General features: G+C 48.3%; 1 pseudogene; it reads left to right on the forward strand.

Annotated features, from left to right (window-relative positions):
• The first annotated feature begins 378 nt into the window (after positions 1–378).
• LOC146867249 (GPI alpha-1,4-mannosyltransferase I, stabilizing subunit-like) overlaps positions 379–24,823 on the forward strand; it is a 76,091-nt pseudogene continuing 51,646 nt past the window's right edge.

A 24,823-nucleotide genomic window follows, 5' to 3' on the forward strand; every position in this document is an offset into this window, starting at 1 on the left:
TCTATTCCACTGCAGTCTGCGCCACTCTACTCTTAACCACTGCACTCTATGCCAATGCGCTCTGCACAACTGCACTCTGTCACTGCACTGTACACCACTTCACTCTACTCTGCATCACTATACTCTACACCACTGCTCTATAAATCACTCTACTGTCAATGTCAATGTCAAATATTCTTGTAGAGCGCACATCTCACCGGAAGGTCTTATGGCGCTTGCAACAAAGAAACAGCAATACAGACAGCAACAAGAAAACTAAAGGCAAGCTTACTGAGGGGAAAAGCCAAGTTTTCAGCTTTCTGCGAAAACATCTATGGTCGACTATGGAAGAGAGGTGCAATGATAGTTTATTTCATAGCATGGGGGCAAGATAAGAGAATGAACGGCTACCATTACGAGAGGTTCGAATGCGAGGCTGAACAAGGTTTGATTTGGTGCCGGACCTTAAAGGTCTTCCCGGTATGTACCATTTAAGTTTTTTTGCAAGGTAGTTTGGGCCAGTGTCATACATTGTCTTGTGTGTGAGACTTAAGATTTTGAAATGGCCTCTTTGTCGTACCGGGAGCCAATGGAGAGTTTTAAGGTTTGGGGTGGAGGAGGATCTAGGAGGGAGATTAAGAATAAGTCTGGCTGCGGTGTTTTGAAGAATCTGAAGCTTGGAAAACAGGTCCTCATTAAGTGCCGTGAATAGGGCGTTCCCATAATCAAGTCGGCTAATAACCAGACCCTGCACCAAAGGTTTCCTAGCTTCAGTGGGTAGCCACTTAAAGATTTTGCGGAGATTGCGCATGATCCCATAGCAGACACGAAGAACCTGGTTAACGTGGGTTTTCATGGACAGTGAACTGTCGATGGTAATTCCCAGGTTATGTACTGCTGACGTAGAGGAGGGACATGTGCCTAGTTCCGAAGGCCACTAGTCTTGCACCCAGAATTCCTCTGCTCTACCAAACAAGATGTTCTCAGTCTTGCTGCCATTTAGTTGTAATTTGTTTCCACTCATCCAGTTGTTTATTTGAATCATACAGCTCTTGAAACGAGATCGTGTGCCAACGTAATCAGGACCAAAGGTGACAAGCAATTGGGTATCTTCCGGCATATGACACAGTGTCCAAGCCATAGGATCTGATGATACCAGCTAGAGGTGTTAGATACAAATTAAACAACATGGGGCTAAGAATGCAGCCCTGTGGGACACCAACAGTGGCTGGATGACTGCACAAGGCTATTGAATCTACAAGAACCGTAGTAGAGCGATCCGCCAAATAGCTCTCAAACCAGTCTAAGGCCTTCCCTCTGATGCCCACCTCCCGCAGTCGATGTTTCAAGATACTGTGGGAGATGGTATCGAAGGCTGCAGACTCCATTCTACACCACTGCACTCTGACACTCTACTCTGCAACACTGCACCCTCTGCTACTAAACTCTATGACACACCACTCTGTACCACTCTACGCCACTGTACTGTATGCCACTATACTATATGCCACTCTACTCTACGCCACTGCACTCTATGCCAGTGCACTCTATGCCACTCTACTCTGCACCACTCCACTCCACTTCACTCTGCGCCACTGCACTCTATATGCACCAATCTCATCTACGCCACTGCATTCTACGACGCTGCATTGTATGCCACTGAATTCAGTACAGCTGCACTGTACGCCACTATACTCTGCAACACTCTGCGCCAATGCACTCTACACCAGTCCACTCTACTCTATGCTGTTCCAGTCTACGCGACTCCACACTATGCCACTCCAATACATGACACTCTTTGCCCCTCCACTCTACAACACTCTACTCCACTCTCCATCATTCTATTCTATGACACTCCACCCTACTCTCCTCTAGCCATGCTGGTGTACAAAATGGTTAAAACACATTGGCAAAGCCAAAAGCTCTTGCATAGTTGGGCACTATTGGCTTTGCCAATGCTTGTTTAGAAGTTGGGTAGAGTAACTCATCCAAAAAACCCTGCAATTCACTGAAAAAACACAAATTATGAATTAAAGCTAGAAAACCTCTGAAATTCACCAGGTATGATTTACTCCACAACTCATAACTCATATATCAGCCAATCAAACCATCACTTGCACACCAAATGTATTGCTTATGATCTCACAATAATTATAACAAGCATTGTCAAAGCCAACAGGTCTCGTCTATACAAGAGCTATTGGCTTTGACAATGTGTTTTTGCCATATTGTACACCATTGTGGCTGCTGTTCAACATGGCTAAAAGTTAGTGGTGTGTAGTGTCCTAGAATACAGTGGGGGGAGTAGAGTGTTGTAGACTGAATTTGTTGGAGTAGAGTGTCGTAGAGTGGAGTAGGGGAGTAGAGTTGAGTAGAGGGGAGTCGAGTTCAGTGGTTCAGTGGAAGAGAGTGCAGTGGCGTAGAGTGGAGTGGGGGTGGAAAAGGGTGGAGGGCAGTGGCGGCCGGTAAGTTTAGGAGGGAGGAGGCAGACAGGACACACACGCACAGATACACATACACACTCACAGCCATGCATTCACATGCGTGCACACACACACATCCATTCACATTACTCATTACCAAACATTCATACATACATGCACGTATGCACCAAATTTTAATTTAAAAAAACACACACACTTACCTGCAGCCTTGGAGGTCCCAGGAGGCTTGGGAATGCTGCCTTCCCTCATTGGCTGACTTTAGGTGGGCAGCAATCCCAACGTCATCACAGAGTGGAATGGGGTCAGTGAGACTGCTAACCCCACCCCACTCTGTGATGAAGTGTCACTGATCGACACTCGGCCCTGGGCGCTTCAGGGCTTAAAACTGAAGTGCCCAGATGCTAGGCAATCAGTGACGCTACCCCTCGTAACTGAGGGGAGAGCCTCAGGGACCTTTTCTGAGCTGAGGAAGTCATGCCCACAGGAGCTGTGTCTCCCTCTGCCCAGCAAAGTTCAGCTCAGGCAACCACGAGCCTGAGCATTTAGCGCATGTCTAGCTTCTGGCTGCCTGACCTAAAAATTAACAGTGTCCGTCATGTTGACCTTTCTTCAGCCTGGCAGACACTGTTTGTGAGGGGCAAAAGGTGAGGGGGGGGCTTGGCCCTTCAGCTCAAATGGACCAGCTGCGGCTGGTGGAGGGGTTGGAGTGAATTGAGGTAGTGGGACGGGTTGGTCTGGAGTAGATTGTGGTGGGTGGACTGGATGGGGTGGATTGGATTGGAGTGGGGTAGACTGAAATGGGGTGAGGTGGATTGGATTGGGGTGCATTGGAGTGGGGTGGGTTAGATTGGTTTGGGTGGGGTGGATTGGATTGGGGTGGGGTGCTTTGGATTAGAGTAGGGTGAATTAGAGTGAAGGTGGTGGATTAGACTAGACTGGAGTGGGGTAGGTTGGATTGGAGTGGGGAGGATTGGCGTGTGGTAGGCTGGATGGATTGGATTGAGTTGGGTGGATTGAACTGGGTGGCGTGGATTGGTTTGGGGTAGAGTGGAGTGGATTGGCATAGCGTGGAGTGGATTGGATGGCAGTGGAGTGGGGTGGATTGGATGGGGTGGACAGTGGCGACAGCGTCGCCCCACTGCTTTTGAGCATTGCAAAGCACGAAACATAACTTTGTGTTATTATCATTTTATTGTTGGTGCTGCTTTGCGGGCAGGTGGGTGGGCGGGACTGCTGTGCTCTGGGAGCAGGGCAGGGGAGGAGTGGTTTAGCCACTCCTAAGTGTGCAATGACTTTTTGGTCAACCAGACATTCTCACTTCCCCTGTTCTCCATGCAGGCCGCATTATAGCCTGCATGGAGAACATGTCCACCCCTCCAGCCCCTGGCTGAGCACAGTGTCACAGTGCTCAAGCCAATCACAACGCTGCATTGCAGCATTGTGATTGGTCAGTGGGGCCTGGCTGTGCTTCCTGTTCAAGGTGAGCAGGAGTGGAGACATAGGACTGGCGGCAAGGTACGTTTTTTTTCTATTGCGCACTCAACACCCCCACGCGACGCCCCCCCCCCCGTGACTCTCCCCCCCGGCACTTCCCCCTCCACCAGCGAGCCATGCCGGCCTCCACTGGGACTAGATTGGAGTGGGGTGTGGGGTGGATTGGATTGGTGTGGGGTTGGGTGGATTGGAGTGGGGTAGATTGGATTTGGCTGGATTGTGATGGAGTCAATTATGTGGAGTGGATTGGCCTCGATTAGAGTGAGGTAGATTGGATCTGGATGAGGTGGATTGGAATGGAGTAGGGCGGATAGGAAAGGGGTGGATTGTTTTGGATTGGAGTGGGGCATATTGGTTTGGAGGGGAGTGGGGCAGATTGGATTGAGGCAGATTGTTTTGGATTGGAGTGGGGCAGATTGTTTTAGATTAGAGTGAGGCAGATTGTTTTGAATTGACTGGGCAGATTGTTTTGGATTGGTGTAGTACAGATTGAAGTGGCGCAGATTGTTTTGGATTGCAGTGGAGTTTATTGTGGTGGATTGGATTGGAGTGAGGTGAATTGGGAGGGAGTGGGATGGATTGGGGTGTGGTGGATTGGATTGAAGTGGGGTAGATTGGATTGGGGTGGATTGGATTGGAGTGGGGTGCATTGTGGTGGATTGGAGTGGGGTGAATTGGGATGGAGTGGGTGGATTGGGGTGAGGTGGATTGGATTGGAGTGGAGTGGAGCAAATTGGTGTGGGGCAGATTGGAGTGGATTGGACTCGGGCAGATTGGTGTGGGGCAGATTGTTCTGGATTGGAGTGGGACAGATTGGAGTGGGAAGGATTAGAGTGGGGTAGACTGTTTTGGATTGGAGGAGAAAATTGGAGTGGGGCAGATTGGAGTGGGATAGACTGGAGTGAGGCAGATTGTTTTGGATTGGACTGAGGCAGATTGTTTTGAACTAGACTGGGGCAGGTTGGTGTGGGGGCAGATTGTAGTGGGCAGTTTATTTTAGTTGGGCATATTGGAGTGGGGCAGATTGTTTTGGATTGGAGTGGGGCAGATTGGAATGGGGCGGATTTGAGTGGGACAGACTGGAGGGGGGCAGATTGTTTTGGATTGGAGTGGGGCAGATTTGAGTGGGGTATATTGTTTTGGATTGGAGTGGGGCAGACTGTTTTGAATTGGAGTGCAGCACATTTGAGTGAGGCTGATTATTTTAGATTGTAGTGGGGCTGATTGTTTTGGATTGGAGTGGGGAATATTGTTTTGGATTGAAGTGGGGCAGATTGTTTTGCATTGGAGTGGGGTGGGTTGGGAGGATTGGAGTGTTCTGGATTAGAGTGGATTGGATTGGGTGAGTGGTTTGGATTGGATTGGTCTGTAGTGGATTTGATTGTGTGAGGCAGATTGGTGTGGAGTGAGGTTGGGTGGATTGGCGTGGATTGGAGTAGGATGGATTGGGGTGTACTGTACACTTATGTGTTAAAGCACATTTCAGAAATTACATATAAGAAAGAAACAATGTAACTTTGCAATAAAATAATCCTCATCTTTTGAAAACAGCGCCCACAAGCAAAACAAAAGATAACATGAGTGCATAGTGAGAAAAGAAGACTTGGCAAAATAAAAGAAAGTTAACTTTGCTATTTTGTTTGCCCTGCTGGGCATGTTTTTGCCAATCACACGCCTTCTGTTTCCAGTGCACTGGATGTTAAAAAGAACAAACTAGTACCTCAATAACGTTGGGAGCAGCGCACAGGCACTGTTTGAGTTGAATCAATTAGTGCTTGGTCCCTGCTCCCCAGAGAGGAATAGAAATAATGTTAGGCCTACAGTGACGAATTACAAGGCTGTAAAGAAAAGTGCCATGCAAGCCAACAAATGGGTAAGCAACAGGCCGGCTCCAAGCCCTTTTTGGTTACAGAGTGTCTTGCAAGCAAGATGCATGGTCAAGCGCATGCTCCCGCAGGCTCAACCCTAAAATAAGCAGAAGAAATTTACTACATCTATTCATGCGAGAGTCCCAAAAGCGACAGATAGTGCACTTAATAGTAAAAGAAAAAGCTCATTTTTCTCCCAGGATTCACTTTTTGAATCTGTGGATCAGTTAATTCTCAGTTAGATTCAGAAATATTTTGAAAAATTCAATATCACTTTTTTTTGTTGCTCCAAAACTGAGAGAAAGTGAGCATTGTGGCTCTTGTTGCCAACCTATGTCTGGCCAGACCATGTGTCCAGAGGCCACAGTGCATGGGCATGCACAGCTTGATAGTGGTATAACTGCCAGGCAGTGTGCCCATACAATGGCAGCCGGCATGGCTCACGGGTGGCTGGGCGAGCGCAGGGGTCGCAGGGAGGTGTCACCGGGGTCACGCGGGGGTGGGATAAAAAATAAATAAACTTACCTTTAGGACTGTCTTGCATCTCTGCTCCTGCTCACTTGCCTCCAATTCCAGGACTAGGAAGTAGGCAGCCGGGCTCCCTCCCCTAAGCCAATCACAACGCTGATATGCAGCGTTGTGATTGGTCTGAGCACAGTGACACGGCGCTCAGCCATGGGCTGGAGGGGTGGGCATGTTCTCCATGCAGGCTGTACTGCAGCCTGCATGGAGAATGGGGAAAGTGCGCATGACTGGTTTGGGCTGCCCGAGAAGGCCGACCAAACAGTCATTGCACACTTAGGAGTTGGCAAACCACTCCCCCGTTGCTCCTAGAGCAGATTAGCCCCACCCAACCACCCGCAAAGCAGCAGGACACAAAGCATAATATGATAATAACTCTAAGTCATTAGCATTTTATGTTTCTACTTGGCACTGCTTAAAAGCAGTGGGGAGACGCTCCTTCGCCATAGCGGAGGAGCCACCACTGTGCCCATGGTGTGCTGTGCACTGCTGAAGACCCTATGCAGCTGATTCAGTGGCATGGTGTGATGCTGTGTCTGCACCCATAGCCGGTTCCTAACGCCTAAATACATGTATGACATTATGCAGCACAGCAAGGGTTGGGTGTGCAGGAGGCTGGCCATATATTCATGTCGTAAGAGCAGAAGAAACCATAACTTACAATTAACAATTTTTCAGTGAATAAATATAAAAAAGCAAAATTCTAGTTAAGTTTAGTCATCACACATAAATGTATATTTTTTCACAGCTGTTTATTGATGCTGCATTGTTCAGAACAATCAAAATTATCAGCTTGGCACCAAACATAGCAACAGGGGCAACCACACCCCACAAGAGTAGACCCATATTAGTGTAATCTCAGCTGTGAGGCTTATACCATATCCATTTACTCTCAACACAAAACATATCAAGAGTCCATAGTTCTGGAGATCCAAGGACCCATATTTTCTGGTGTTTATTTGGACCTCCCCTCTATAGATTTCCTTCTCCGTGTTACTGCAGTGGTTCATGTTAGGGGCCCTGGCCGCCGGAAGAGGGGGAGGTTCTGACACTCTCCAGTACCTACAAATATCTTGCTTGGCAATAGTGAATCCAATACCTGCTAATATCTGCACACTACAGGAGTTGGCACTCCCTCCATCACCCCCAGAAGTGTCACCTTAGGATCCAGTACATTAAATATGTGACGCATGCGCACCAGGGAATCGTGTGTGCTCTTCCAATACCGTGTAATGCGCCTGCCCTGGCGCCCGCAGGGTGCCCTAGAAGGGCGGGCCTCTAGTGCCAGCAAGGCACCAGCCCTCCCCACTTCCTCTGATTATGGGGACCCCTCGAGGAGGAGTCCCCCTACTCAGGCAGCCTGTGGCAGCGGCGCGCGGAACGGGGGGAGGGAGGTATATAGGCCTCCCCCACTCTCTGTCCTTCCTCTTTTGCACCCCGGACACGCCGTCTTCGTCGTGTGTTTGCCCTCGGTCGCCTTTGATCTGGGAGCGACAATTGCGGTGAGTGTTCACACCCCCCCTCCACCTCCCTTTGGGTGTGTGACGAGGTTCGGCCAGGACGTGACCCGCCAGGGGGGATGGATGCAAGCTCCGGGAGGGCTACGACCAGGGAGGGGGTGCAGAACGGCTGCAGTCTGAATGCCCCCCCGACTGGGGTCCTGGCCCGAACGGGGCCGAGGGACTGCGGCTATGGACTGCGTGATGCCCCCGGGTCGAACGGTGATGGTGGCCTGCAGGCCGTCCCTACCAGTCCCTGTAGCAGGAGACGTGACCGCCCGCGTGATGGGTGTAAATAATGGCGCAGCTTATTTAACATGTATTGTTGTTCCGAGGAGGCTCTAAGTAAAGTAGCAGCCAGCAATGACTATGACTTTAAAAGATCAGAGATGGTCAATTACATTAGACGTTGTGCCCCCTGGTTCGGCCCGCACTGAGCCTTTGGTTTCTGGCGCCCCAGCACGGGTGATTCACTAGGCGGATGTGAGGGGGGGGGAGTTATGTCGACACCAGCACCCCCTGCCGCTCCCCCCTCTTTCCTTAAGGGGGTGGGGGGAGGCAGTCTAAGCGGATTGGTTATTGCAGCCATTTACCATGTCGTCCCCCTGTGTGCAGCACCTTCCTACCAGCATCTGGGTACTTGCGTTGCTCCGGCACGTGGTGGCGCAGAACAGGCAACGTCACGTGATGTATGTTGGTGGTGCGTGTTCAGTTAGGAACACGCTTAGGCAGCCGGATCATTGGTCGCAATGCCCTTATTTGGGTACTGGGAGCAATTTGTACGGACATGTGCTCACTCGCCAACTGCTGTTCACGTCATTTGTATGTCTTCGCCGATGCGGATATAAGTTAATTGGGGCACTTGCGTTGCTCAGGTACGGGGTTTCACAGAACATGCAGTGTCACAGGATATGTTTGTGGGCGGTTCACGGACACCATTTGGCTGCCGGATTATATGGGCGCAGCGTCCTTGCTAGGAGGAACATCCCTAGTTCATGCATAATGGCAATAAAGCGTTCTGCTCATAGCCATTTTGTTGTCACAGTATTATTTCTCTGTGTCTGGTCAAAAGATTGAATTGTTAATAGCACACAGGATAGGCGTATCCTCCAGGTCTACCGGCGTTCGTTCTGCATGAAATGACAGTCTATGAGCGACGGGCAGCCTACATTATTCACAGAGTGCACCCAAGCTTCATGTAGGAGCCGTTGGCAAGGTGGGGTCCTTACAGGGGTGCCTTTGAGAGTGACCAGAGAAGTGGATTGGTTGGTTGTGGTGCCTTTGCTTGGAGTTGGGATGCTCGGTTCAAACCTTGGCTTGTCCCGTTGGCGCCTGGGGGGCACTGTGGGGGTTGTGCGCTGTGAGCAATCGGTTTCGTTTTTGCATTGAGTGAAGACGTTGCTGCTGGGCCAACAAGGTCCTGGTGCTGCCAGGGGTTATGGAACATGTGTACATCGCTCAGGCAGCTCCAGCCCAGTAATGCGCAAAAAAAAAAAGCAGCTTTAAACATCGGTGGCCTTAGAGCTTTGCGTTGGTCCAATGGGTGTAATTACTGATATCAGTGTTGCTTGCCCTTGATTGTGCCCGGTTGATTTTGCATTGTGATTTAGTATGGATGGCGTGGCTGGCGGCTGTGCATATGTGGGGCAGGAAGATGTGACCAGGGACTGCATCTGCTAACAGAGTGCCAGAGCCTGGGAACGAGCACGACAACACGGGAGGCTCACGTACAGAATACACCTATTGTTAGTCCATGTATCCATGTATATTTCAGTGCCCTAGAAGGTGTTTTTGCCACCGAGCGGCACTGTCCCGCGGTTTGTGTTATTTCTCCTTTCACGCTAGTGTCATTTCGGGGCCGTAGGAAGGGGCCGTGGGCCTGCCTCTGTCCCTGCGGGGTGGTGGCACTGGTCGGATTGGTGGTATGTCCGTCTATCCGAGCGGATAACGGGCACCGGTGGCATCGAGTTACTGTAGCCTGCGGGGTTCTTGACATGCTATATGCTACTTTTGTTGAGGCATAAGCGAGCATTGTTTAATGGGTATCCCCTGGAAGGGTTGTAGGCCATATAGTTACCTTCCCCCTTCGCGTAGGCCTACGTTACCCCCGGTTTACTGCTTGTCTCGTATTGAAACTCACGACTGGGGCACCCTACTGTGACCTGCACGCTTGACTAAGTGACAGTTCACCTGTGCTAGATCAGACAGGGTGGTCCCTGGTGCATGGCACTTTCACTTAATTGTCAACACCGGCGCTTGTGACAGCTTGCCACCAGTCAGCGCTGTTTGCCGATTTAGAGATGACCAGAGCAGCAGGCAGTAATTTATTGAATATACACTATATTCCGTTGCGCTGCCCAACCCATTCCTATAGCCTTGAGGGCCTGGAATAATCTGAATCGCCACTCTTGCCCAAGTGTCAGGGTTAGTGGGTGATGTTACTTGGTTTTGCGGCTTGGCGGGAGCATTGTGCGGTGTAATTACGGATCGGTATGTCTCCCTCGCCTCCAGAGTTTGATTTTGCTAGCAATAAAGGTCATTTCATATTCATTTAAATGTCTCCCATAGTTTTACTCGGACAATGAAAATGCACCTGCCTGGAGCAGCTTTCAGTGAGACAGTGCAGTTCTTACATGCCCACTGTGAGGAAGGTTACTGACAGTGTAAGTTAATGACACGAAGGCTTGAGACCTCTTCTCCAAGTCACTTGGCATTCTGTCGATGATATTGAGCCAAGCCATGGTCACATGACTGCAGATTAAATGAAGGCAGGCAAAGATAGCACCTATTTGAGGTTCCCCCCTTATACCAAGAGCCTTTGCACCCTTGGAGCTGTCACAGTTGATATGCCCCTTTTCAGTCACTTGGCATTCTGTTAATGATTATCGAGTTTCAGACAGAAGGGACAGGTTGTCTTATCGGTTACGTCTCTACAAAGCCACAGATAAACGGCTTCCAAGGTTTCGTCTGGCTATGGCTGGGTTTCATACACACTTTACCTGTTTTGCAAGGGGGCATGTTTGATTTCCATTGATGGGTGGTGTTGCTTAGTGTAAGGGTCCCACTTGCGCTTGAGCTTGCTATTCTTGGAAGGCGTTGTGCAGGGGTGGATCCTTCTGCGTTGTCTTGGTGAGCGACTTGCGCAGGGGGTTGGGTCTGTGGTGCCTTTCCTTTGGAGTCGGGATGTTCGGTGTAAACCTCGGTGTCCTGTTTGGCGCCTGGGTGGCGTGCGCCGTGAGAAGTCTGTTTCGATTATTGCATTGAGCGAAGATTTGGCTGCTTGGCCGATAAGGTCCTTTGGCCACCAGGAGTTATGCATGTGGCCCTTATCAAGGTCTTATTGATGTATGTTCTACTGATGACAAATGGTAAAATGGTTGTCGGTTTTGGCCGGGGCTCGGCAAGTATGGTTTCATCTTTCTCACCTAACACTTGTGCATTATCGGCCCAGAAGCCAAGTATACTTCACAGGGCTCTGCTCACACCAAAGTGGGCCAAGATCACACAAAGCACAGGATGAGTGATTGGTGTCAGTCAGATATGGCGAATCATGAGATATACGCCAGAAGTAGCGTATATGACATCTCAGACTAGATCAGTGATATTATCATGGTTCATCCTTGTCCCAATATAGACAAAAGTTACGGACAGGCTCTGTTTTGCAAAGAATAGTTAATTTGTCTCTGCATGTACCTCTTTCGCAGTACAACGAGGTCAATTTTGTCTCCAACGCGGGGATTGTGCGCCACTATTCCATTTCCAAAGGGCTCCCGCTTTCCGCTTCCGGCACCTTGTTTACGTGCAGGTGACCTGCCTGGCTGTTGCGGAAGTTGAGTAGTGTAATGGTCCCATTTGCGGTAGAGCTTGCTATTCATCGAAGGGAGACATTTAATGAATGTTCAACACGTTAGGGTGACAGTTCCACCAGTTCAGAATGGAAGCATTTTCAATATACTACGCAGGGAAGAGGTACCATGTACACTGGGTGGGCATTCCCCTGCAGCCAAGGGCCGGTATCAGGTAGCTTCAGTAAGACATATCCACCCGCGCTTTAACAAGGGCAGCAGGCGGGTGGTGGTAGTTGTCAGCTAACAAGTGTGCTGTGGCGCGGAAAAGTGTGGCAAACACTGCGTCAGTGCCAAATAGTGACAGGGTATTTTCTACCTTTTGGCATCCCAAAATTCAGGAAAGGGCAGGTTCCCCTCTGGTTACACAGACTTGTCTGCCCCCCCCTCCGGGTTATCCAGCTGCGGGCTAGAACCAGACGATAGAAGGGGCATCTTTTGGGACTGGGGTCCCTAACACATTGATAGCCAAGCGCTGGGGTAGATGTACCATGTAAGGCATGGTCACCACTGGGGTTGTCCCCAAGTTCTGGGGTCAAAGTGGGTTGGAGCATTAAGTCTTCAGTCCTGGGGTAGCATCCTGCAACCCTTCAATCCAAGTAAGGGCAGTTAGGATAGATAAGTATCAGCAAGTGGGTAACATACACTGGCTAGTCAGCGTCATCGTGCCCCAGGGGCATGCGTGCTTTACAAATACACAAAGCTGCAACCAGAAGGGTGCCAAGTGGCATAACGAGTAAAGATGTTAAAAGGTGTGTGTCTGGCGTTACAGCTGGGTGGAGCCAGTCCCACATAGAGGTGCGCCCGGGGGATAATGGTGTGCTCCTTTAGATCCCAATGACCTAGGCGGTGTGTGGCATCTCCCACATCAAAGGTTAGGCAATAGATTACAGACAGTGTGCCCTGTATCGAATCAGCAGTTTCTCTAAGCGGGTATGCCTAGGGGGCTTCCCAGAGGGAGCTGAGCGGTCGCAATTCCTATAAAGTATATGGGATACAGGGCAATTGCTGGGGTGCAGCCGTGCTCAATGTTCATACGCCGTTATGGACATCTATGTGCGCATTGATTTGAAGGAAAGGGACGGTGCCAAGGTTAAGTATAACCCTTCCCGCCCTAAGAGCTTAATTGGCTAGCGGGGGTAGTAACGGTATCCTAACAAGTGAGCTGCTGTCCCAGAGATCGGAGACACATGTGTCCAGCCACACACGGTGCCAGAAGGGCGGCATCCAGTGTGATCAGCAAGTAGGTGGGGCATCTTGAGCCAGGGTGTCTGAAACTGTCCCGCCCTGAGTGGGTCGGGGCTTAGTCTTGTGACGCAGTGGACCTTTGCGGCGTGAGGTGTATAGTGCTTGGCACAACTTCACAGGCACAAAGGGCGTTTTGTTTCTTCAGACACAGCTGATCAATGCTAACGTCTAGGGCTACTGGGATATAGATGGGGCATCATTAACCAGCAGGGATGTTCCCTTGCATCTAGATTTGCAGGAGGCTCTAGACAGGAGAGCTAGCGGGCAAGACTATAGCTATTTTGGTGGGGGCTCTGGCGGCGACGGTGGCCGCCTCCAGAGCTGTGGCGGAGTTACAGGGCGATCTGGAAGCAAAAGGGTACCAAAGGGTACCTCTGCGCGGCACCATAGGGGGTGCCAGAGCCAGAGCCCAGGAGCCTCATGGGAGGTTCCTGGAAAACCGTGTTGGCGCCCCGTTAGTCCTTCGGGCGGTTGTGGGCCTGAACAACTAGGGGCTTGCCTTGCTACGCTCCGCCCTGAAAGGGGCGTGAGTAATAAGGGACCATGATCCGGGAAGAGGATCACCGAAGGGGCAGCACAGATGGGGTTCGCCCCAGTGCTGCTTGGCTCATCAGGCAGGCAGGCGGCCCAGTTGGTTGCCTGCCCTTGGATCGCCCATAAGATAACCCACCATATTACATAACGGTGTATGTAATAAACCTGCAGCAGTTTCTTACCCAAACAAAATTTGTGTGGTGTGTTTTATTTATGTGTAGACATGCATGCTACTGTGGGGGGTGGGGAGTGTTGCCTCCTGCTAGCGCTATGTGCCTGCCCTGGTGCCCGCAGGGTGCCCTAGAAGGGCGGGTCTCTAGTGCCAGCAAGGCACCAGCCCACCCCCCTTGCTCTGATTATGGGGACCCCTCGAGGAGGAGTCCCCCTACTCAGGCAGCCTGTGGCGGCGGCGCGCAGGCGCGTCATTTCCGGGGCGTGAGGAACGGGGGGGAGGTATATAGGCCTCCCCCACCCTCAGTCCTTCCTCTTTTGTGCCCCGGAGACGCCGTCTCCCACCCTACCGCTTACCTGGCGTGGAGGCATAGAATGTTGTAATGTTGTTCTTTTTCGTTGCAGGCGGAGTTACAGGGCGATCTGGAAGCAAATGGGTACCAAAGGGTACCTCTGCGCGGCACCATAGGGGGTGCCAGAGCCAGAGCCCAGGAGCCTCATGGGAGGTTCCTGGAAAACCGTGTCGGCGCCCCGTTAGTCCTTCGGGCGGTTGTGGGCCTGAACCACCGGGGGCTTGCCTTGCTACGCTCCGCCCTGAAAGGGGCATGAGTTATAAGGGACCGTGATCCGGGAAGAGGATCACCGAAGGGGCAGCACAGATGGGGTTCGCCCCAGTGCTGCTTGGCTCATCAGGCGGGCAGGCGGCCCAGTTGGTTGCCTGCCCTTGGATCGCCCGTAAGATAACCCACCATATTACATAACGGTGTATGTAATAAACCTGCAGCAGTTTCTAACCCAAACAAAATTTGTGTGGTGTGTTTTATTTATGCGTAGACATGCATACTACTGTGGGGGGGTGGGGAGTGTTGCCTCCTGCTGGTGCTATAATCGGGCGCAATCAAAGGACGTGATAAAAGGCCCCTTCAGTATCACCGCAATCGGTACAGTTCGACTTCGGAGACCTCCCCAATTTCCAAAGCCTACTGGGGATGTAGTATATCCAGTGGAAATAAGTAAATTGTATTAACTGTAAGTTGAAGGTGATGGCAAGTATCCTGGCTGCCACACCAATCATCTTCATCTAGTTTGCCCACATCCATCATTCTCACAAGCCTGCCTGACCTCCTGGCGTGGATAAGAAATATTAAGTGGGAGAATCCTTTAGAGCCTGGAAATACCCTTTTGGCCCATTGCACCCATCAACAAACAAGGCTCCAACGTGTTGCATTTAGGCGCCTCCCGCAGATCTCCCCCATATGCTCCTAGTGCATGCCGAATCTGGATATACCAAAAGAACTGCAGCTACATTTCTGAAGAGAGGCACTCAAATGACACAATGTGATTGGTCCCAGACTTTCCCCTGTCTAGAGATGCCATTAAATCCCACGCCCGGGAAGCCAGGCAGTAATGCCACTTGTGGCAGCCTTGTTCCGGCTCAGAATGGAGTTTGCACAGTGCAACAAAAGCAGCACAAACCTTTCCGCTAGCACAGCCCTAGCCGCCTCGTTGACTGGAAACATCTGAGCAGCCAGGCGCGTAACGCCCATAGGGCTCAAAGGGCTTCAGCCCCCGTCGTGTGTGTCAGCCCGGGCTGAGACAGCTTCCCGGTCACACACACACACAGTTTTTGAGCTGCTGTAGGCTGGCTGGTCTGGCGTCCATCTTATTGCAGCTGCACCCGAGTACTTCACAGGTCTTTAAAAGACCATTTACTTGTCAATGAGGCTTTGTTGTTTTTTCACCCCTTCTTAGAGCACCTGCATATCCACTCTGCCTATTGCTGGAAGAATTAGTCCCCCTGAAACTTTTAGTAGCCCCCCCCACCCCCCCGAAATTTGGCTCTAGTTGCGCCTCTACGAGCAGCCCAGTAGTAGAGACAGAGGTATGGAACCCACAACCATGCATGTATATTTTAAAAAAAAATGACATTTACCTTAAAAAACAATTAAAGTCCAGTTCTGTTTAAAAATGAAAACCCAAACACCACTCAAATTTGCACTTATTGCTTCACGAGCACCACCATGAAAACCATAGGGAAACATCCATTACAACACAGTCATTGCATCGCACTGCTTTTACAACGCAACTGTTACAACGGAACTGCATTTACACTGCATGCCATTACAACGCATGACCGCCATTACAACGCATACCATTACAATGCATGCCATTACAATGCTTTATAAGGTAAGTAATGGAGATATTTTGTTTTAGGGTGGGTATGGGTTTTGAGGTGGAATAGGAATAGTAATTTTTACCCCTACACTATCCAACACTTTCCCTAATATTGCACTTACTGGAGTGGGAATAGTAATTTTTACCTCTACACTATCCAACACCTACCCTACTGTTGCACTCACTGGAGTGGGAATAGTAATTTTTACCCCTACACTATCCAACACTAACCCTACTGTTGCCCTAAAAGTATTATGCGTTGTAATGGTATGCGTTGTAATGGTATGCATGGTAATGGAATACGTTGTAATGGTAGTTTTAAAAAATGCGTTGTAATGGTATACATTGTAAAATTATGCGATGTAATGGTAGTTGCGATGTAAAATCCGCCTTGTAAAAGCATACTTTGTAATTGTTTGCGTTGTAACATCATATATTCAAACCATAGCTTGCCCACCAAATGGGCAGTGCACGACCTTATACAAAGTCAAAAAAACTGTATTGTATGATTAATTAAAATCTTTACAATTATTCCAAAAAATAATAAAATAAAATGTCTTACAATCGCAATTAAAACCAGACATTAAAACCAACATTAATAATATCCCATTGGTTGTATAGCTTAACTGCGTGTGTTTAACCAACACACAAACTGTTATAAATACAATAATCTTCTGTGATCCTGCTTACTAAAACTCTTAATCTGTTTTACATTCAGTCAATATGTTACCCAATTGGCACCGTAGAGCTCAAGACTGGTCGGTCATTCTTCTCTGTTTTCCTCCTGATCGGCCGTAAAAGTTTTCTTACCTCTGCCAGGTATTTTACTCCCCGGCAGGCCAGAATTATGGAGGAACCATCCAACCAGCGTATCACAGCTAGCCTGCACGTGCGGATATTCAGTTCGTTAAAAATGGGTTTTACAACCACAACTACACACACAACCACAGCCACACACAATAACACACACACAACTACACACACACACAACCACACACACAGCCACACACACAACCACACACACAACCACACACACACAACCACACACAATAACACACACACAACCACACACACAGCCACACACACAACCACACACACAACCACACACAACCACACACAATAACACACACACACAACCACACACACACCCACACCCACACACACACAACCACACACACAAACACAATCACAAACACAACCACACACACAACCACAACCACACACAAACAACCACACACTTAACCACACACGAACACACAACCACACACAACCACAACCACAACCACACCCACACACCCACAACCACACCCACACCCACACACAGCCACACACACAACCACAAGCACACACAACCACACACACACACAACCACACACACACACACACACACAACCACAACTACACACACAACCAGAACTACACACACAACCACAAACACAACCACACACACAACCACACACAACCACACACACACACAACCACACACAAACAACCACACACAACCACACACACAACCACAAGCACACACACAGCCACACACACAACCACACACACACACAACCACACACAATAACCCACACACAACCATAACCACACACACACACACACACACACACAAAGCCCCACACACACAACCACAACCACACACAACCACACACACAACCACACACAAACAACCACACACATAACACACACACAACACACACGCACACAATCACACACACAACCACACAACCACACACACAACCACAAACACACACATAAAACCACAAAGAAAACACAACCACAACCACTCACACACACAACCACACACAACCACAACCACACACAACCACAACCACACACACACAACCACACACACACACACAACCACACACACACAACCACACACACACACAACTACAAACACACAACCACACACACCAACACACACACAATAACACACACACACAACCACAACTACACACACAACCACAACTACATACAACCACAACAACACACAACTACAACAACACACAACCACACAACCACAACCACACACAACCACACACACAGAACCACACACACACACAACCACACACAATAATACACACACAACCACACACACACAACCATACCCACACACAACCACACACACAACCACACCCACACACAACCACACACACAACCACAAGCGACCACAACCACACACACACACAACCACACAACCACAACTACACACACAACCACAACTACACACACAACCACACACACAAGCAACCACACACACACCCACACCCACACACAACCACAAGCACACACACACAACCACAGCCACACACACAACCACACACACACATACAGGCACGCGCACACACAACTACAACTACATACACAACCACAACTACACACACAACCACACACACACACAACCACACACACCCACCCACACACAACCACAACCACACACACAAACACAAGCACACACTCAAAAACCACACACACGACCACACTCACAGCCACACACACAACCACACACACAACCACACACACACAATAACACACACACAACCACACACACAACCACACACACAGCCACACACACAACCACACACACACAACCACACACAATAACACACAACCACAACCACACACACACCCCCACACACAACCACACACAATAACACACACACAACCACAACCACACACACACACACACACACAACCACACACACAAACACAATCACACACACAACCACACACACAACCACAACCACACACAAACAACCACACACACAACCACACACAAACACACAACCACACACACAACCACACCCACACACCCAAAACCACACACACAACCACACCCACAGACAACCACACACAAGCACACACACACACAACCACACACACAACCACAACTGCACACACACAACCACAACTACACACACAACCACAGCCACACCCACACAACCACACACACACAAACCACACACACACACCCACACACAACCACACACACACAACCACACACAACCACACACACAACCACAAGCACACACAAGCACACACACAACCACACACACAACCACACACAATAACACACACACAACCACACACACAACCACAACCACACACACACACACCCACACACACACCCACAGCCACACCCACAAGCACACACAACCACAAGCACACACAACCACACACACACACACAACTGCAATCACACAGAACCACAACCACGCACAACCACACACACATGCACACAATCACACACACACACACACAACCACATACACACACCCACAACCACACACACACCCACAACACAACCACAACCACACACACACACCCACAACCACACACACACCCACAACCTCACCCACAACCACAGCACACACAACCACAAGCACACACAACCACACACACACAACTACAATCACACACAACCAAAATCACACACACACACACACACACACAATAACACAAACACAACCACACACACAACCACAACCACACACAACCACAACCACACAACAGTTGCATAACTAAATACTTATAAGGTCCCAAAAGCGAGACCTATTGGCTATGCCAATGCTTGTTTCACCATTGCTGCTCGACCTACAAATTCTCAAATGTAAATCAGTGTGGCACTGATTTTAAAAGAGCCGTGCCTTCGTTTTATTTGCAGCTTCAAAGCGCGGCGCATTAATTTTATTTATGGGCGCTGCACTTTTTTTTTTATAGTATCATGGCTTGTACTTAACTTGACATTCGGAAATTGGTGAAATCCCATAAATGTATTACATTCTATTTATAGTAAATACTTTCTGTGAATGTCTTGCACTTGTATATGATCTCTGTGGGGGGAATACAGGTGCACTTTCTGACACTATTTGTGTTAATTGGCCCTTCGTCATTCCAATCGATGATTTCTTGTGCAGATTTGTCCGTAAGTGCAGTGCGAGTATTTGAGATCAGAGACAAGGTTGATTGTGTTGGTGTTCCCACCATTTGCACTTCATTGCACTGACGCTCCTCTGGCACTGATGGGAAACGCCGGCGTCTCCTCTTTCATTTTGAACTCGGGTTTGAAAGTTGTGCCAAGTAAAAGTCTTTTGAATAGAGTCGGGTCATATTGTAGAAGTTGTGCCTCTCTCTGTTTTCCCTCTCCAAAACTCATAAAATGCTGTGTGAATGTGGTCTATTTCCAATGCTCCATCAACTGTAAATCTGGTAGAGAATTAGGAAACTGAATTAAAAAAAAAAGCTAAAGAAGCTTTCACTTTTATTCATATAAGTGTACAGACCTATGCAACAGGTGCTCAAACACACTGAGCTGTGATAGCAGCTTGTCGAGTAGAAGCACAGTCTTTAAAATGTCCCTTGAATTGCGAATTCTAGAAAGCGAGCCTGTGCCCAGACTAGGTCCTGCCTGCAAAAGTCTGTTTGTGCTGTTGCATTTGTATTTCTGAAAACACCCACTCTAGGCGAAGCTTTCATGTATCCAATTAATTACAAATATTCTAAAAAATACCAGTTTTGCCCCCCGCCCCCCTAAAATGTGGTTTTGTTATTCATGTTCTATGTTTATTTCCAAACGTCAGTTACTGGACCCCCACAATACGTTGCTTCATCGGGGCGCTGGCTCCACTATATGCCTATTGTGTGATTTAGGATGAAGATAGCCATGGCCTGCTTACTAGGGTAAGAAAAAGCCATGCCGCCACCATGTCCTACGTCTTTGTTCCAGGCTCCACTGTGCTCAGTGCCATCTGATTTGGACATAGCCATGCTTTGCTGTATTAGGGTTGGATATGGGAGTGCCCACCATGCCTTGATTTATCCGGGTCAGGAATGGCCGGGTCCCACATTTCCTTGCCACATCATGGCCGATAGTGGATTCTTGGTCATACCCATGCACTGTGAGCACTATAGGTTCTCCCTAAATGGATTTGGACAACTTGTCAGATGCCTGGAGGCCCATTTGTGGACTGCAAGTGGGTCATACAGAACTTCTTAATGTCTACTTCCTGTGATGCGGCCTAGCTTACAGTTAATGCTAACATGGGCATGTGTGTATTGGTCTTGCTTTTTGGTCCCCAGAGCTTAGTTCTCACACCTCTGCACGAGACTGGATTTCTGCCTCCTTTTCTCGCATATGGTGTGGTCAAAATATGCCCCCCTCTCCCCTTGAAGCCTGGTTCGGTGGTGGTGTTCTCCTAGTTCAGTTGCTAATTGTGTTGCCCATCTATCTGGAATACTGAGGTACTGCAACGTTCTCCTAAATTAATCAAAGGTTATCCTGTAGTCAAAAAGTAAGACGAACGGGACTTGATGGGAAGGAGTTCTGACTGGCTTTTAAGTGAAGCATTTTTGTTGGGGTCCTCCTATAACTGTAATTAGGGACCTACCACAGCCCCTCTGGGGCGCTGCAGTGGACACAAAACACCCACGAACTGCGGGTGCTGCTAAATATATCGAAGCATCAGCAAATTTCACCGGGACACATTTAACATGTCCCAGTGGAGCAGTGGGGAAGGCCTATGATTCAACAACTGATGGATCCCTCCCTGTTTTAGACATGCTTTGCATATGTTACACTTGAACACCTGGGCAACACACAGAGAATGTTGGACTGCAAGAATCCGCGGTCTCCCTGTGGCAGGTAAATCAAAGTGTGTACTGCACAAGAGTAAAAAACAAACGTAAACCAGTCGAGTAGCTGATGTCAACCACAGTACCAAGATAATTAAGCTACAAAAGTACCACTCATATTTTTTTCCCATTTTTAAGGTGTCAAAAGCGGAATGTGTAATGTTATTGATGCAGCAATTTGTGTGTGAAGTTCATGGATCCAGGCAGGTTTCAGCCTTTCTTCATTACAAAAGTAGAGCACAGCATAGTATAGCAACACCCGCGTAGCTACAAACATGCCCTATATTGATATTTCAATAGTAGAGCTGCTCTTCTGTATAGAAACCTGTCCTGGGAGCCTGGTGTTTAGCACTTCGTCAGTTAATCAGTTCATCACAATAATAAAAAAATAAAAAAGCATTTGCAATACAATAGGTCTCGCATTTACGCGAGTTTGAGCTATTGGCATTGTAACTGACAATGCCTTTTATTTATGTTTTGGTTTTTAAAACATAAATAAAAGGCATTGTCACTTGCAATGCTAACAGCTTAAACTCTCACAAATGCGAGACCTATTGCATTGCAAATGCTAGTTGAAAGTTGTTAGTCATGATTGGCAGAGGTCTGTGCTCATCTTGTGTTTTCTGGCAAGATAAAGATCCTTGTCAACTTCAAGTTGCCATTCTTAGTCCCAGAAACATGCCAGTAGGTCCATGGTCTTTCCCATTTTTAAATAATGGCCTCCTTTCAACCTGCCCTTTCTTGGTTTTTCGCTCCCTACCACTGTGGTATTAATTCAGAAGGTATTTGTGGTTCATAGCATCACAAATACTAAGTTTTGCTCTGATGAGCTGTTATATTCCTCACACTAGGGTTCTAGTGTGTGCTGTTCAGATTGTCCTCCCTTACCCATTAAAGGTCTCAATACGATACGTGCAGTATAATTCTGATACGTGCCATCACTTGACCTATCGCACATATTGGAATTTGGATTTGTATGGTAGAATCCACATCCTATATATAGTCACTGAAAAAACCATAGGTTTCACACACGTTGTAGTTACGAATTAGCATTTAAAAAACCTTGCAAATTCACTTAAAAAAACCATAGGTTTCACACATGTTATAGTTAGCTGGACATTTCACTCGTAAAAAACCAATGAAATTCCCCCGTTACAGTTACTGCAGGCAACTATAACTCACGCGACCGCAATCCTCTGCTGATGACGTCAGATATTACATCACTGTATTTAGACACTTATTTACCCATGTCTTCTTCCATTAATCTTTAGCTATACATATATTACAAATATTTATTTTTCATAAAGACACATATGTCATCAGTGATGTAATATCTGACGTCATCAGCAGAGGATTGCGGTCACGTGAGTTATAGTTGCCTGCAGTAACTATAACGGGGGAATTTCATTGGTTTTTTACGAGTGAAATGTCCAGCTAACTATAACATGTGTGAAACCTATGGTTTTTTAACCCCTTCAGTGCCACGCCCTTTCCCCTTCCTGTGCCGGGCGTTGTGTTGTAAATTGCAACTTCGATGTGATTAAGCATTTACTAAAGACATGAATTCTTCTGCTTACACATGCCCTTTTTGTTATGTTGACTGAAGTCTGGACTCCATTTTGTATTGTCATGTCTCCACGTGCTCAGCACGAGAAGAGTCTTATCTTTGTGTTAGTTGCTCTTGTAATCTGCCTAGTAACAGTCTATAAATAGTTCCTTTGTCCGTCTGGTGCATGCCCAGACTTGACCACATCTGTTATCAGTTAGTCCTTGCTTGACCATGTTTTCGCGGGCTTAAGGAGTATGTCAGCTCCGCCCACATATCGATCTAGTATTGCAAATGTCCATAAAAGGTAACATTCCTCGTCTCATGTCGTATCCTCCCACTTATGAGCCCCTCTGTTGTGTATAAAAGGGGACCGTGTATGCAAGTTCTTTGTGCTACTCTATGCAATGCTGAAGGGTATTGTATGGATTGTAGGACCACCCTTAAGGGTTAATAAACTGTGTCTTTGTACTTTGCAGTTTCCGTGCCAACTTCCTTATAGATTCCTTTACAGGAGAGCGAACCCTTGTGTCCTGCGGGCCTAGCTGGGGCCTGTACTCATCAATTGGCGCCCGTCACGTGGGGCTCATCGGCGACTCGGATGCTCGAAGGATTGGTCGCGACGAAGGTGAGGAATTTGGCCGGGGATGTGATCACTGCCAGAGGCACTTTAGTCCTGGCATCCCGAGGTTTTCTTCCTTCCCTTCCGAGCTGACCATCTGGGTGGCGCCGGTCCTCGACTGAGACCTCTTCTGTCGGTCCTGCCGTGACAGCCGTTTGGGCGAATTTCGGAGCTTGGCAGTTGGAATCTGGACTCTTGATTGGTAAGAACCGTTGTACGGTACTTGCTCCGAGTTTTTGAAGCCTGGGTTGGCTATTTGAGTTTGATTTGGGATGACCGGTCATATCTTGTATTGATTATTGTGAGAATATATGCGTTGCAACACATATAGGCAGGTAATGTGGAGATATTTCTCCGGAACTGTGTAACTTTGAATAGCACAACGTTTAAGTGCCATTTTTTTGATAATACTGCATATTCTGCATTATTTTTTGAGCATGCCTGCTTTTAGCGCACTCCGTAAGTGGTGCTGCTGCTTTGGAAACCGGTTAAACCTCGAGGAATCTGCTCCAGCTCCCCCAGAGGGGACTCCTAATAGGGATATGTATGTGAAGCATGGTCTTTCCTCCATAATGTACAGCACAGTATGGAGGAAATATACCAAAAAGGATCCTGAGTTACGGTGGCCGTTGTATGGGTCGTTTGATATACGTAAGATTGAGTATGTGGAACAGTGTATGTGTAAACGGCGTGCGCGTCAAGACATGTTTGAATGTGTGCGACTATGGGTGAAGGAAGTGCGTGAGCGAGAGAAACGCGAGAAAGCGCTGTTTGATAAAGAGCAACGAAAGAATGATCATGTGAGAGCGCAGGAAGCAAAGCGTCGGGAGGAAAGAGAACAGACGGAGAAACAAGAGAAAGAACATAGGTTACAAGTCTCGGGTCAATATGCTGTTCGTCAGCCACTCTATCCTGTCCTTAATAATCATGACGATGATTTTTATTTATTAGATCGTTCTCCGCCTCCTTATGTTGGCGCGTCTGCCCCGAGGCCACAAGATTCTGGATCGGGTTCGAGTAAGGTAGACACGCGGTCCATGTTATCGGCTGAGCGAATGGGTGAGCTTCGACAGTTTTCTTATCGTGCATGTAAGGGCAAGTTATCCCTTGATGAACTGTTGGCTTCTTGGGAGTCGTGGCAGGATAGAGAAAGGTTGTATTTCTTGGGACACTTTTCTGATGAAGTGATTGCTGCCTTTCGGAAATATTCCAGTGTCTTTGAACCTGACGATGTGG

The sequence above is a fragment of the Triturus cristatus genome, chromosome 1_2 (assembly GCF_964204655.1).
Source record: "Triturus cristatus chromosome 1_2, aTriCri1.1, whole genome shotgun sequence".
In the NCBI taxonomy this organism is placed as follows: domain Eukaryota; kingdom Metazoa; phylum Chordata; class Amphibia; order Caudata; family Salamandridae; genus Triturus; species Triturus cristatus.